This window comes from Triticum aestivum, chromosome 6B, assembly GCF_018294505.1.
Source record: "Triticum aestivum cultivar Chinese Spring chromosome 6B, IWGSC CS RefSeq v2.1, whole genome shotgun sequence".
NCBI classification, from domain to species: domain Eukaryota; kingdom Viridiplantae; phylum Streptophyta; class Magnoliopsida; order Poales; family Poaceae; genus Triticum; species Triticum aestivum.
This window is the reverse complement of record NC_057810.1, coordinates 394,656,852-394,669,552: the sequence shown is the minus strand read 5'-3', so window position 1 is coordinate 394,669,552 and position 12,701 is coordinate 394,656,852.

Sequence of the window (12,701 nt, the reverse complement as noted above, 5' to 3'; positions counted from 1 at the left end):
GGAAGGAGTAATCAAAAAAGACTAGAACTACCCGATCCGTTGAAATACGATACGAAGGAAACGGACTTCAATCCCTCATTCTTATTGTTTGTTCTTCTGATCCCCTTGTTTTTAACTCGCTTAATTCGGAAGAGGAAAACGACAGCAACTAAAGTGAGAAATAAACAACTACTCGGAAAGCTTCGGTTTGAGCGTTGGTTTTGATGATAGTGAAGAAAGCTCGCCCAAAAGACGTACGTGGAACCAACGATACCAAAAAAAGAATCAAATATGAGGAGAACTGGGTGCATTGGTAAATGGATCCGCCATAGCTTGTACGACTTCTGAATCCTATTAATGGCGCTCTCCGAATAAATAAGTAGATACAGGCGGACTACATACACGTGCTCTCCGAGTAGGGAAAGTGAGAAATCTATGGTCTTCCATCCGCGGATGTGACAAATCCAATCCAATTTGGTCTTGTCCCATGGCTCGGACCCGGTCGCGTAAATGCAGCTACCACTACGACGGGATACTATAGTTATTTACTCTGTTTCAATCCCTATTTGGCCATTCAACAGTAGCGTACGGCCTTTGGAAAGCATCTCTTCCTAGAGGGGACTCCCGCTTGTGATCTTCTTCCTTGGGTCAGAGAAAATAGAACTTACCAATTGGAAATGAAATGCCGAATGAATTGAACCAAACTACGGAAACTATGGTTGAGCTTGCCTATCATCAGCGAAAGATGGTTGTGAAGTTGGTGGAAGAAAGCAAACCAATGAATGCAGCTAGTCACCCCAAAAGGCGGGCCCATGTCTTTTGAGAAACTGACACAACCTGTTGTGTTGACTTATCTTATACTAAGGGTCCATCCCAGCCAACAAGGGATTTCTCATAATTCTACGATGAAACAGCATCATATCTCAGCTTGATTATGAGAGAGATTGAAGTGAAAGAACCCGGTTTCAGAGCGTGGAAACGGAAAAGAATGAGGTGAAAGGGCCGACCCATGCAGCCCACTTAGAATGTGCATTGACTTCCCCAGGTTGTACAATAGCACTATTTTCTGGACCCAAGTTCGAAAGGATTAGGGCACTGGATTGAAGAATAGCTCAGTCCGATAGAAACTTAGGTTGGGCTGGCGGAGGGATGAGTGGAGCTTCTGTATGACATGTACTGGTGTTTCATTAGTCCCTTGATCGGGTACCCGAAGCTCGCTTTGAGGAAGTAGTGCCATTTGGTTCTTCCTTCTTTCACGTCCATCCACGAATGATTTGAGAATTCTTTTCATCACTGTTTGGATCACAGACTTGACCATTGTCTATAGAAAGAAAGTGCTCACTCGTTTTCTGTTTGTTTTCATGTGTGCATACACTCAGCCTAATTTAGTAAGTGTGAAGAGGAAGGGCGAGTACGGGTGAAAGCCCACTACCTTTCGGATAAAAGATATGCTCGATTTATAGATAGCTTTGCTTCACTATATAGCGTGGGACGAATTGATAAGCTCTGAATGCAGGAAGGGAAACCTTAGATCTTTCTTCACTTATCTTCCCAAGCAGACCATATGATTCTCATTATTCTATTTCTCTGTCTTTCCAACCAGCATTCCCGCTTATTCTGATTGGAGTGATGTGTGGTACCGGGGATAATGCAATTGATGGTGCTTGTGGCCCCACCGAATGACCGTCTAAAAGGAAATAGGCAGCAAGGGAGTTGGCTAGACTAAAGATACTGCCCTTAGCCCTCTGCGGCCTTTTTTTTGAAGTCGAGTCGTAAGGAAAGATCGATAGGATTTGGTCCATTTGGTGTCCTTCCAGACGGAGAAGCGAGAACCCTTTCTGCTTTGACCGCTTGCCCTCCTGGCACAGATGTGGGAAAAGGTCTCAGTTGCGGAATCAAATATGAATGAAGTTAGAACAATCAGTGTAAGCTCTTTCTCTAGGGACACTATCAATAATGACAAGAACTCTTACCAACTAGCTTAACGCATCCGGTCTCCTTCTCCTTCGTACCCCGAGCGGATATGAATAACAGGAAGAAACAGGTCCTTTCTAAAGGCAGGCATTAGACCAGAGTTTCGTGAGCCGGAGAAGATCGATAAAGCTTAGAACTTGCTCGTTTGCAGGAGGAGGCGGTGGTATGACTCCGTCCGTTGAACGAGCATTTCATGCCACCTGTTCGGCGTCCACATCCACTACCATTTTCTGATCCCAGTATCTATAGCAAAATCGCTATTTGCCTCACTCTATAGAAGGCCTCCCGTATGTAAGATCACCAACCAAGTTCCTTTCTTCTTTTGTTTGTGCCATCTTTACCAACTTCTACTTCTTGGCTGGCTTTGTGCTTACAGGTCTTGCCTCTGCTGATACTGGTCATGGGGACAAGAACTCCGTGGGAAGAGAGCAGATACCAATCCTAAACAACCCTTAGAATGGCCTCATCCAAACGGATGATTGTCATTGATAAGACGGGAAGGTGGTATGTTGATACTGAGCCACTTCCCCTGTAGTTGTTAGCTCGTTCTTGACAAATCCGATCGGGTCTTCATAATCTGGAGTAAAAAGATTCGAACCTTTGCATGCCGATACCAAAAACCGATGCCTTACCACTTGGCTATACTCCAAACAAACGGTAGGTTCCTGGAGAACCGTGGAAACTAGTTAGTTCAAATCGAACTCAAAAGCAATGCGCATTATCTACACCTATTTTTGATTCACCAAGACCCGCTAAAGGCTGATACAAACGAATAGTGGGAGTTCTTTCTTATGAATATAAATGGAGGAAATATGCCTAGTACCTTTGTCCTCTGCAAAGATCATAAGATCAGATGGAGTTGGATTGATTTCTCGCATCTACTAGATCAGAGATCAGAGTCAGGGGAGCTCTCGCAAGTGAGCCTAAGTAGTGTGGTTCGAGCGGATCAGTCACCGCTGAGTTATGCTTTCCTCGCAGAGTTGGTTTTAGCCGGAACCGCGCTCTTTCCTTCTTCTTGTGCCCCTCGATTATTGATCTGAATTCAAGTTAGATTAGAGAATACCGGTGCCTTTTGATCCACCCTTAGGTTTGAAAACTGTGGAGGTTCAGTTACAAAATGCAGTTTATGAGGCTGCTTTGTATGCCAGTGTGCAAGAAGGAGAGTTGGAAGATATACCTAGATCCCCCAATAGAGAAAAGAGTGAGCAGGTTACCTACTCTTGTGGTGGATGGCGGCACTAGAAGTTGATGCTTTTTATGGACGGACATAGAAATTCGATTTCCAATAGAGCTGCAAACGCTACTGTAAGCCGAAGACAAATGCTGGCCAAAAGTAAGCAAAGCAAGAGAGGCGTCATTTCCTTCAGTTGGTCAACCAACAGGTCTCCTCACTCTAGCATTTCTTCTTTGTTCGGTCGCAAGGCAGGGAAATGGAGGATTTGTTTCTGCTCTGTCCTTTACCGCATCGATGGATTCCATTTCAGTGGATAGAGCTCAACCTGTTGCCATCGTCATTTCAATCACAATTCACTTGGTAGGTAGACGCTTGTTCCGACCTCCATAGTGGCACTTTGATCTTTTCTCAACAACATCTACTTCTAATCTGCTTGAACGGCCCTCTTGTCATTTGACCCAGAATTGAACGAGATGACACCCACCAATATCTTCCAACACAGGATCTCCCTTACAGGGACGTCCTTCTCTCTTTCTTCCCAAGAACATCGGGGGTCTGTTCTCTGAACGAGTCAGCACCAGCCCCGTTACCAATACGGGGATCTCGGCCATGAGAACTTGTAGAACTTGTCTCTTGAATTGCATTCCCCCCTAGGCCGACCAGCTAAGTAGGACCCACTTAGCAAAACAGGTCTATAGGGCGCTAGGGAAGGGGTATAGAATGGTACTTGAATCTATCTATAGACATAGGATCCCCCAGCCACTGGAATCCATTGGTTTCTGTCTCAATTCGTCATTTGAACTGAAAAATAACCACGAAGGGAAAAGAAAAGAAGGATTCTAGTTTGCCACTACTTGGACTCAACTTGGACTTTCAGAGGAGCAAACCATTTCCATTAATATATGACTCAGTCATAGCCAAGAGATCATCATTCTAATAACAAGGATCTAGTTTATATCTCTTGAATTGGGTTCCATAAGATGCCAAAATAGTGGAAGTACCATCACGTCTACCTAAAGCAAATGGTTTCTATAGATTGAGAAATGGTTTCTATAGAATGAGATATAGTCGAATGTACCTTTAATACTTCACATGCATTCTTCGCTTATAAATTTAGCCAAGATCCAAACATCTCAATCCCTTCATATGTTCTTCCTGTTGAACTCTTCTTTTCACCCAACAAATGCAAGTTCGTCAGGGTTTGGTTACTAGTTTTCTTGGAAGGGTTTTCTCCCTTGATCTTTTCCCTTGTTTTATGATTGGAATGAAAGTAGGATTGTTTATCCAATCCAAACTATTTATTGAGGGAAAGTAAGACCAACAGTTGGCCCTATTGTATGTGCTCTGTTCTGTTAAGGATTTCTGTATTGGAAACATAGGCATCCTGCTATTCCCTGCTCTAGTTTCAGTTGAGTCACAAACCTATTGCCCGGGTCCTTTGATACTCTATTTCCTGGGTCAACGGTACCTAGATTCCCCTTTGGCTTGATCTTACCTTGGATTTATGATTGGAATACAGATTGGATAAACAAGAGGAACTTGGAAAAGAGGGTTGGCCAAAGCATAACGATAGTGCATTCAATCGATTCCACTCTAGTTTTTCATATCTTTTCCCTCAATAAATAGTTTATATATGAAAGAAAGTGCCAACTTATTGTTCTTGGAATGCTGATTTCCATGGATTTCTTCTTGGCATATCCCCCCTGATTTGATGACCTGGCTAAAACACCTATTCCTTTTTTCTGGAATTGCTGCCGAAAGCCTGTTTGCAGCATCCATAGCAATACGTGTTAGTACTCAATTTCTTTGATTTTCATTTGATGAAGTGAAGACACTTATCTATATACCATTTAGAGTGGTAGAGTAATCTTGCAATGCGGCATGAATTGGATGACTTAATAGTTTTCTGCAGTTTAGTACTAACATGCCTGTGTGGTGAACTAACTACCTTGGGAAGCAACAAATATGCCCCCAATCACGCTGCCTATGTGAACAAATTCTAAAACTTTGCATAAGCAGCTCAATTAAGTAGAAAAACCTAATCGATAGTCTACTACTTATACTTCTTACTTTCACTTTGATTTATACTTTGACTTTCGATACCTCTCCCCTAGTGTACTTGAGAGCTTGAAGGGGAAGACAGACTAGAAGATTTCCACACCATAACTTCCTTCCTTGGCTGACTGCCTGGCCTTCAAGAAACTCGAAAAACTGTAATAACTCACTTCACTATGATAACTATCTTTCGCACAGGACTACTACTTAAAGGCTAAAAAGACCTATCGCGACTGGCTCACTTGCTTGAAGGACTAATGAAAACACGTCGAACTAGCTAAAAGGACGTAAGCTAACAGCAAAACTCAAACAAAAACGGATGCTGACTCCGATATAGATATTGAGGATTTTCTACAAGCCGCCGCCTCACCCTGCTCGCTTACTTCCCACATGCTTGCTTAACTCACTATCTTTTGGGGTAATACACTGTATAGATAGGAAAGAGATAAATGAAAGAAAAAAAGATAGAAATGAATTGATAGAGTCAGATGATGTCACTAGCTTCAATGAAAGGACTAACGAGAACTTTGAAAGTTCTTCCTATCAGCATTAGTCAGCTTTCGAGTCCTTCAAGCGAGTGCCGCAGGGAAAGGAAGAGTATTTCATGAAGGCCATTTATTAGGACTACTTGGATAAGTTAGGACAGTTTCTCTAAAGCTAGCTGTTGAGCTAGTCGGTTCGTAGGTTGTCGTAAAATATTGGTGTAGGAAGCCTGGACTCTGATTACCGATTATGAAAGCGAGGACTCTTTTTCTCTCTCCCCATTAACAGAAAACTATCTTAACCTCCTTCAACAAGTTCGTTATCTACAAGTAAGTTAGAGAATTCCTGTTGTCAAGCTAGTTATCTTATACAAGACTTTTCTATAAGGCCTGCAAGCAGGTTCAGGTGGAAGCAGGAAAGTAACACCACCTGGTTTTAGACCGGGTGCAACTCTTGCTCTTTTGCCCTTTATGCCAGCCTATTCCCTAAGTAGGATAAGTTCATTGTGTTATTATAGGTAGTATTGCTCTCAAAGCTAGGAAGGGAAGGTAAGGAGTAAGCTTATTTACTAAGATCCTAGCGAGTGGAATACTTTGAACGAGCAGGGGAGCGAGCGGAGTACTTTACGCAAGTAGTGGTTTACCAGGAACTCGTATAAGAGCTAGTCATATAGTCCTTGAAGCATTATTCCTTTTATCGGTAGGGCTGTTAGCAAGGAGTTTGAAGCTTGAGTACTTTCAGCTTTCCTGTTTTAGCTAGGAATGAAGTTGGTTCAGAGGTGTCAAGTAGAGAGGTTAGATCTTCTCTTCCTTCTCATACTGCGAGTAATATCTCTAGTACACTTTCCACTTTATGTTGATCAGTTTGAGCATGAGCGGCTCATTCAGGAGCAGCCGCCCGTGGAACTCTTGTTTTGAGGAAGGAATGAACATTATCCTTTTCCATTCTCAATAAATGAGGAAGGAGGGGTGAGGTCCTCACTTTCGAGTGAGGCAAGGCTTTATTTTAGAATACATCCTACCCGATTTTGGTTGACGATTGCGTTCTATTCCAATTATTCACTTGTTTTTCTTGTCACTGTGGCGAGACCAGATGAGAGAGAGAACTATTTTCCATTTCCAGACAGACCCCGAGCCGAGGTTGGAACAATTCTTTATTTTCTTGTTGGTTCCTTCTTTATTATTTATTCCAAGTTTTTCTCTTCCATTCGGTTCATTAGCTTTAGGAAAAATAGAAGCTGCGGAAATGCTCGCTTCTAAAAGGCTTAAAGGCTCTGATCAAGGCAATGAACATTTTGCACTTTGAAACTAATAAGAAAGGAATTCAAATTAGAGTTCAATACAGACTTTTTCTCTTTTAAGAAGGGTGAAACTTTCCTTCCAATACTTGTGTGCTCTACCCATCTCTACTGAACAAACCCACTACACATCGAGTGGCAGGGTATGTGTGTAGGCCTTTTCAAGGACATTCGAAACAACATGTCGATAAATTGCTATAGAAAGTGGGGCTAGATCGATAGTTCTGACCTTTTCGTGGGTTGGGTGATCTTCAAACTCTTGTTTTTCTAGCGAAAGAACGCCCTTCTGAGCGATGATCTCCTACAAGCGAGTATAGTAAGGTTGACTTCAATTGAGACAGAAATGTCACTGGTCAGCTCCTTAGCGTGACAATTAACATCACTTTCTTATTACCTAAGAGATTAGATAAGGGAAGAAGGCAGGCCAAAGCTTATAGATTCGGAGATCGTACTTCTAACACTTTGTCTGAGTCAGTTCTACGACCCCTTCCGGCTGAGACACGAATCCTAGCCTATCTGAGTCGCAGAATGAAGGGCTCTTCAGAAGGTGCCGCCCAAGTCTCCTTTGAGACTTCGGAGTCAGGAATTGTTTTTCAAAGAAGGCGGATTTTTTGCGTTCCGCAGCACGAACAGGGTGTACAGAAGATCGATGTGCCATCTTTCTAACCACCTTCATTTGTTGTATGATCAGTAGGGAAGGGAGCCTTTGATAAAGGGACCCCCAACCAAGAAATCTACTGTCTCAGAGCGACAGTCAAGCTTGTATCGCGGAACTAGAACATTTCTTTGATTGATAGGTCAGATAGGAAGCAGGCAAGCAAACCAAGTTATAGGTTTGGAAGTTAGAACTCGGAAAGGTTGTCCTGTGACTACCTTTGAAGTCTTTGAGTAAGATATCAGGCTAAGGTCTTATGATGAGCCACGCTCATATGAGGTTTACTGCAGCCCTAAAGCTATGTCCCCTATCCTACCACTAGATCTCCTATGCCGGAACATGAACAGAGAAAGCTGTGAGTGTAGTCTTAGGAACGAACCCGGGGTTTCTCTCGCAAAAAGATTGTACTAAAGAAAGCTAGAAAGCTCAATTCCAAGCTTTAAACCTCTGGTCCACGGGTCGGTGAACGAATTGGTTTTGGGAAATAGAGAACATGGACTCGATTGAACAAAGGTGGCACCAGAATGACTAGCCCACTTGTTTTGGGCAAGAATGAATGGGACTGATCGACTCGAGTTACCGAGCGACCTCCACTCTTCGACTCGAGCTTTCGCTTCTGCTTTTCTCTTGTTTTGATTTATTAGCTTTTTAGGGAAAGAAGAGGGTCTGAAATACAACTATGTCTACGAGTGTCGTGAATGAACCTTTGGTTCTTCCCAAGAACAAGGAGACACGAACTAAATAACTCGTATCAGGCTACGGGAATAGTGAACGGGAAGAAGGAACTAGTGAAGCTTTCGTTGGTCAAACAATATGCCCTCCTCACTTGAGGAGAGTGAAGGTCATGACTTATTGAAGCAGAACGTCAATTGGCCAAGAGAAGGGAAACTCCTTTCATCGGTAACTATTGAATTGCATATCTAACAGTGGAGCGAAGCGGAACGTTGAACGGGAAACTCGTGTCATCGGTTATCCAATTTCCCTCCTTTCTGTTTCGACAAAGAAAACGTTTAGGTATCGGTAATAGGATTCCCACTATGATTTGCAGAAAAAGATAGATTCTATAATAATCCATAAAAAATATATAGAATCAGGCTCCGTAATCAAGTGCTCGCTGTGAGAAGAAGATCTACAGGCATGTACCCATTTCTCCCTGCAAAATAAGTTTGAACCCGAGTGAGTATGGACCATACGCTCATCTTTCTTCTCAATCTACACCTCGTTCCGCGAGAGACCTATCCTCGTTTCGAAATAAAGGACCATAGTGAGGATCGATCCCGGATAAGCGAGTCAGTGTAGGGACAGAGGCTGATGATTCTAAAGGTGATTTCTAACTACAAGATGACTTTATTTGAAAACTGAATCCAAATATCAACAAAAAGATGAATGGAAAGTCTTGTCGATATGAATTGATCTTCAACCCAATGACAATGCTTCGATTTCGATCTTGACTTCTTTCTTGGATGCCTGAAGTTTGTGTTCGCATTTCATCAAAGGAAAAGTGGGCTGTACCCACATGAAGAAAAGAGTTGCTCGTGTAAAAGCAATATCTTCTATTTGACTTATCTAGCCGTGTCTTGTCTTGCACATACTCGGCTCTGTGAATGGTTCATCTTCGATTGGCATGGTCCTTTGGATGTAAGAGATCTCGTTTGCTGGCCGCGCCCTTCCATGAGTTTAGATCTCTATGTATGAATCTCTTATGAAATCCCATACTTTTTATCATTTCAGAACGATCAGCATACTGTGTGACTTCTACGTGACAGTTCTTGCATTTCATTTGTTGCTTTGCATGAACATTTAGATATTGGAAAGTGAACTCCCTGAATTAGGAATTTCATAGATAGAGAAGGACGGGCAAAAAGAGAGAGACTGACTAACTACCCGGATCAATGCTGATTGATGACTGAATAAATAGCCAGAAGCAACAACTCCACAAGAGAGAAAGAGCGGATCCAACTAAGGAAATGCAGTACCTGTTCTGTCGGAGCTAATCATGCAAAGCTAGCGTAGCGCTAGCCGTCGAAGTGAATGAATTCGAAAGAACGCAAAAGTAAGGAAATGAGATGACTCTTTCTTGAACAATTTCATAAGCAGATCTTCCCCTCCACACCAATCACGAGTTTTTTTATTCCTCTCGTATATCGTCGTCACGCCCTTAATGATAGGTTTTGAAAAAGATTTTTCATGTCATTCCCATTTAGGTTCGATTCGGATCCCTCTGTTGTTTCCCTTTCCTCCCGAACCTTTTCCTCGAAATGATAAAGAATATGGTACACTCGAATTGTATTATTTAAGTGCTTGTTGCTTGCCAAAAATCCTACTTCTACAATTGGTAGGTCACCGGGTTATTCAAATAAGTCGTGTTTTCTATGCTTTTCCCATGTTACAACTTCTGTACCAATTCGATCAATCCGGAATGGATCGGTTAAACATTCTATTAGGGAGCCCGGTCTTGACTCTTCTGTGTGGTATTCATTCTCGTTCGGCTCTTGGAATCACATCCAGCAGTGGTTGGAATAGCTCGCAAAATCCAACCACTTCACCTACTTTATTGCCCCCAACCATTTCCCGTACCTCTATAGAAACAGAAGGGTTTCATGTTCTTTCATCGATTGGGTATTCCTCTCCTTTTGTATCTCTTTATCCAATTTTGGTCTCGATTAGTTCACAAGATTGAATGGCCAAGTCATGGAAAAGCCGTTATTCTATTGTTTTAAAAGAATGTTGAGCCAGGCCCGGGTATGTAAGTTCAGCGATGTACAAACAAGGATTTATTTTACTTCCGCACCTAGGTTGGGGGGTTCTATTTAGGAAGAATAAGGAAGAGGAATAGAATCTCATTCATGTGTTCATGCTAACAGAAGAGCAGATCCAATACACATAAGGCATCGGTTGTTCTTAACAGCGATGGCTATTCATTTAAGTCTTCGGGTAGCACCACCAGATCTTCAACAAGGTGGAAATTCTCGTATTTCGTATGTACATGTTCCTGCGGCTCGGATGAGTATAGTTATTTATATCGCGACAGCTATAAATAGTTCCTTGTTCCCATTAACAAAACATCCCCTTTTTCTTCGCTCTTCCGGAACCGGTACAGAAATTGGTGCTTTTTCTACTTTGTTTACGTTAGTAACTGGGGGGTTTCGGGGAAGGCCTATGTGGGGTACCGTTCGGGTGTGGGATGCTCGTTTAACTTCTGTATTCATCTTGTTCCTTATTTACCTGGTTGCACTGCGTTTTCAAAAGCTTCATGTCGAACCGGCTCCTATTTCAATCCGTGCTGGACCGATCGATATACCAATAATAAAGTCTCCATTCAACTGGTGGAATACGTCGCATCAACCTGGGAGCATTAGCCGATCTGGTACATCAATACATCTTCCTATGCCCATTCCAATCTTGTCTAACTTTGCTAACTTCCCCTTCTCTACCCGTATCTTGTTCGTTCTGGAAACACGTCTTCCTATTCCATCTTTTCCTGAATCTCCCTTAACGGAAGAAATAGAAGCTCGAGAAGGAATACCACTACAAACCTAGTTCGCTCTCAAATAAAAACCTAGTTCACTCACTAAAGCATCCATGGCTGAATGGTGAAAGCGCCCACCAACTTAGAAAGGCAAAATGGGTCAAAAAGTAGGTTCGATTCCTACCAGATGCACTACCTCTTAAAGACAGAAACAGAGGAGGGAAAGAAGGTAGTATAGGGAACTTGCTTTTGGATTCTTATCGAAAGTGAATCCCTCTAACACTTCTGTTAGTGTTTTATGAGAAAATCTTTTATAGACACAACAAGTGTGAAAATCCTTAGTCACTAGGCAAGAAAGCTCGATGGGAACAAAAAGGATACAATTAGTTCATAATCAAAAAAATGTACAATTTCAAAGGAAAGAAGGAATGGCAAGTTTCCCTCCATTGAACATCAATCAATCTAGAAATAGGTAAAGGAAGGCGTATCACAGGGGTATTTTGCTTTTTTCTATTCACTTCCATGGGGTTCTAAATTGAAAACATGAACACAAACGAAATCGTATTGAAATTACATAAAAAAGAAAAGGGAGGAGTAGCTCTTGGTTTAAAGAAAAGGGAGGAGATGGATTGAATTCAGTCTTTTTCCTTTCTTTGATGATCTTCAACACATCTATTTGAATTCCCTGCGAGTGAAGGATTTCTCGTATGGAGAAAAACCTCTTGAGCGCTATCTGATCTTATTTTTGTATTTCAAATATGGGACCTGCCTTTTTAATGGTACATCCCGGCAACAGGCCTACTCATGCATGTGGCCAAGTACTCGACCAATCCTCGGAGCGAAGGGATGAACGAATTCTCGAGGTCGGGTTCATTGAGGTCAGCATCACATGAAACCTTTAGTACTTCCGTTCGATATTGGATGGAGTATGGCTGGAAGGTCAGCCTAGCTAGTATTGTCAATCGGCCCTGACTCGTCTTCTCCTTGGTACCTACTGCTATTGAACTTCGGTACCTATATTCCTGAAACAAGACAGACCTTCATGAAGACCTTCTATTTTGGAATAAGATCAGACATTTCCATAATGAGGTGAAATTACATATGAGGAAAATAATCCTGGACTACGAAAGCTGCCCTTGTGTGGTAGAACCAGGTCTTCCACCGGGCGGTTAGCCAAGTACTGAAGCCCCTATCTTGATATAGAATACAAGTGAGTTCACACTAAAAATAGAAGAAGCCCTATGATTTTGGAGCCCTGCTATCAATCACTTCGGTAAAGGGATCGAAAGATTATGGTCTGAAATAGAGATTTGAGAGTCCCTCGTGTGAGTACGTGCTGAAGAGCAAGGAGTGAAAGTTTGTTCATCTTTCTTTTGGCTAGTTGTTTCCTGCTAATAGTGATTAGTGAGTGCCCCATACATAGCCAATGTCCGCCCGTGTTCACATCCAGTCTTCTCTGTACACTAGTGCAGCTTCCAGCTCTATGCTATGTATGGTAGTCATTTGACTCGGGAATCCCTGATAAAAGCTTTTAGTCTGTGCCTGGCAGTTTCAGCCGTGGTCCGGTCCAGCAGCCTCTTTTCGATCCAAGATTCGAATGAGAAGAAAGCTTCCG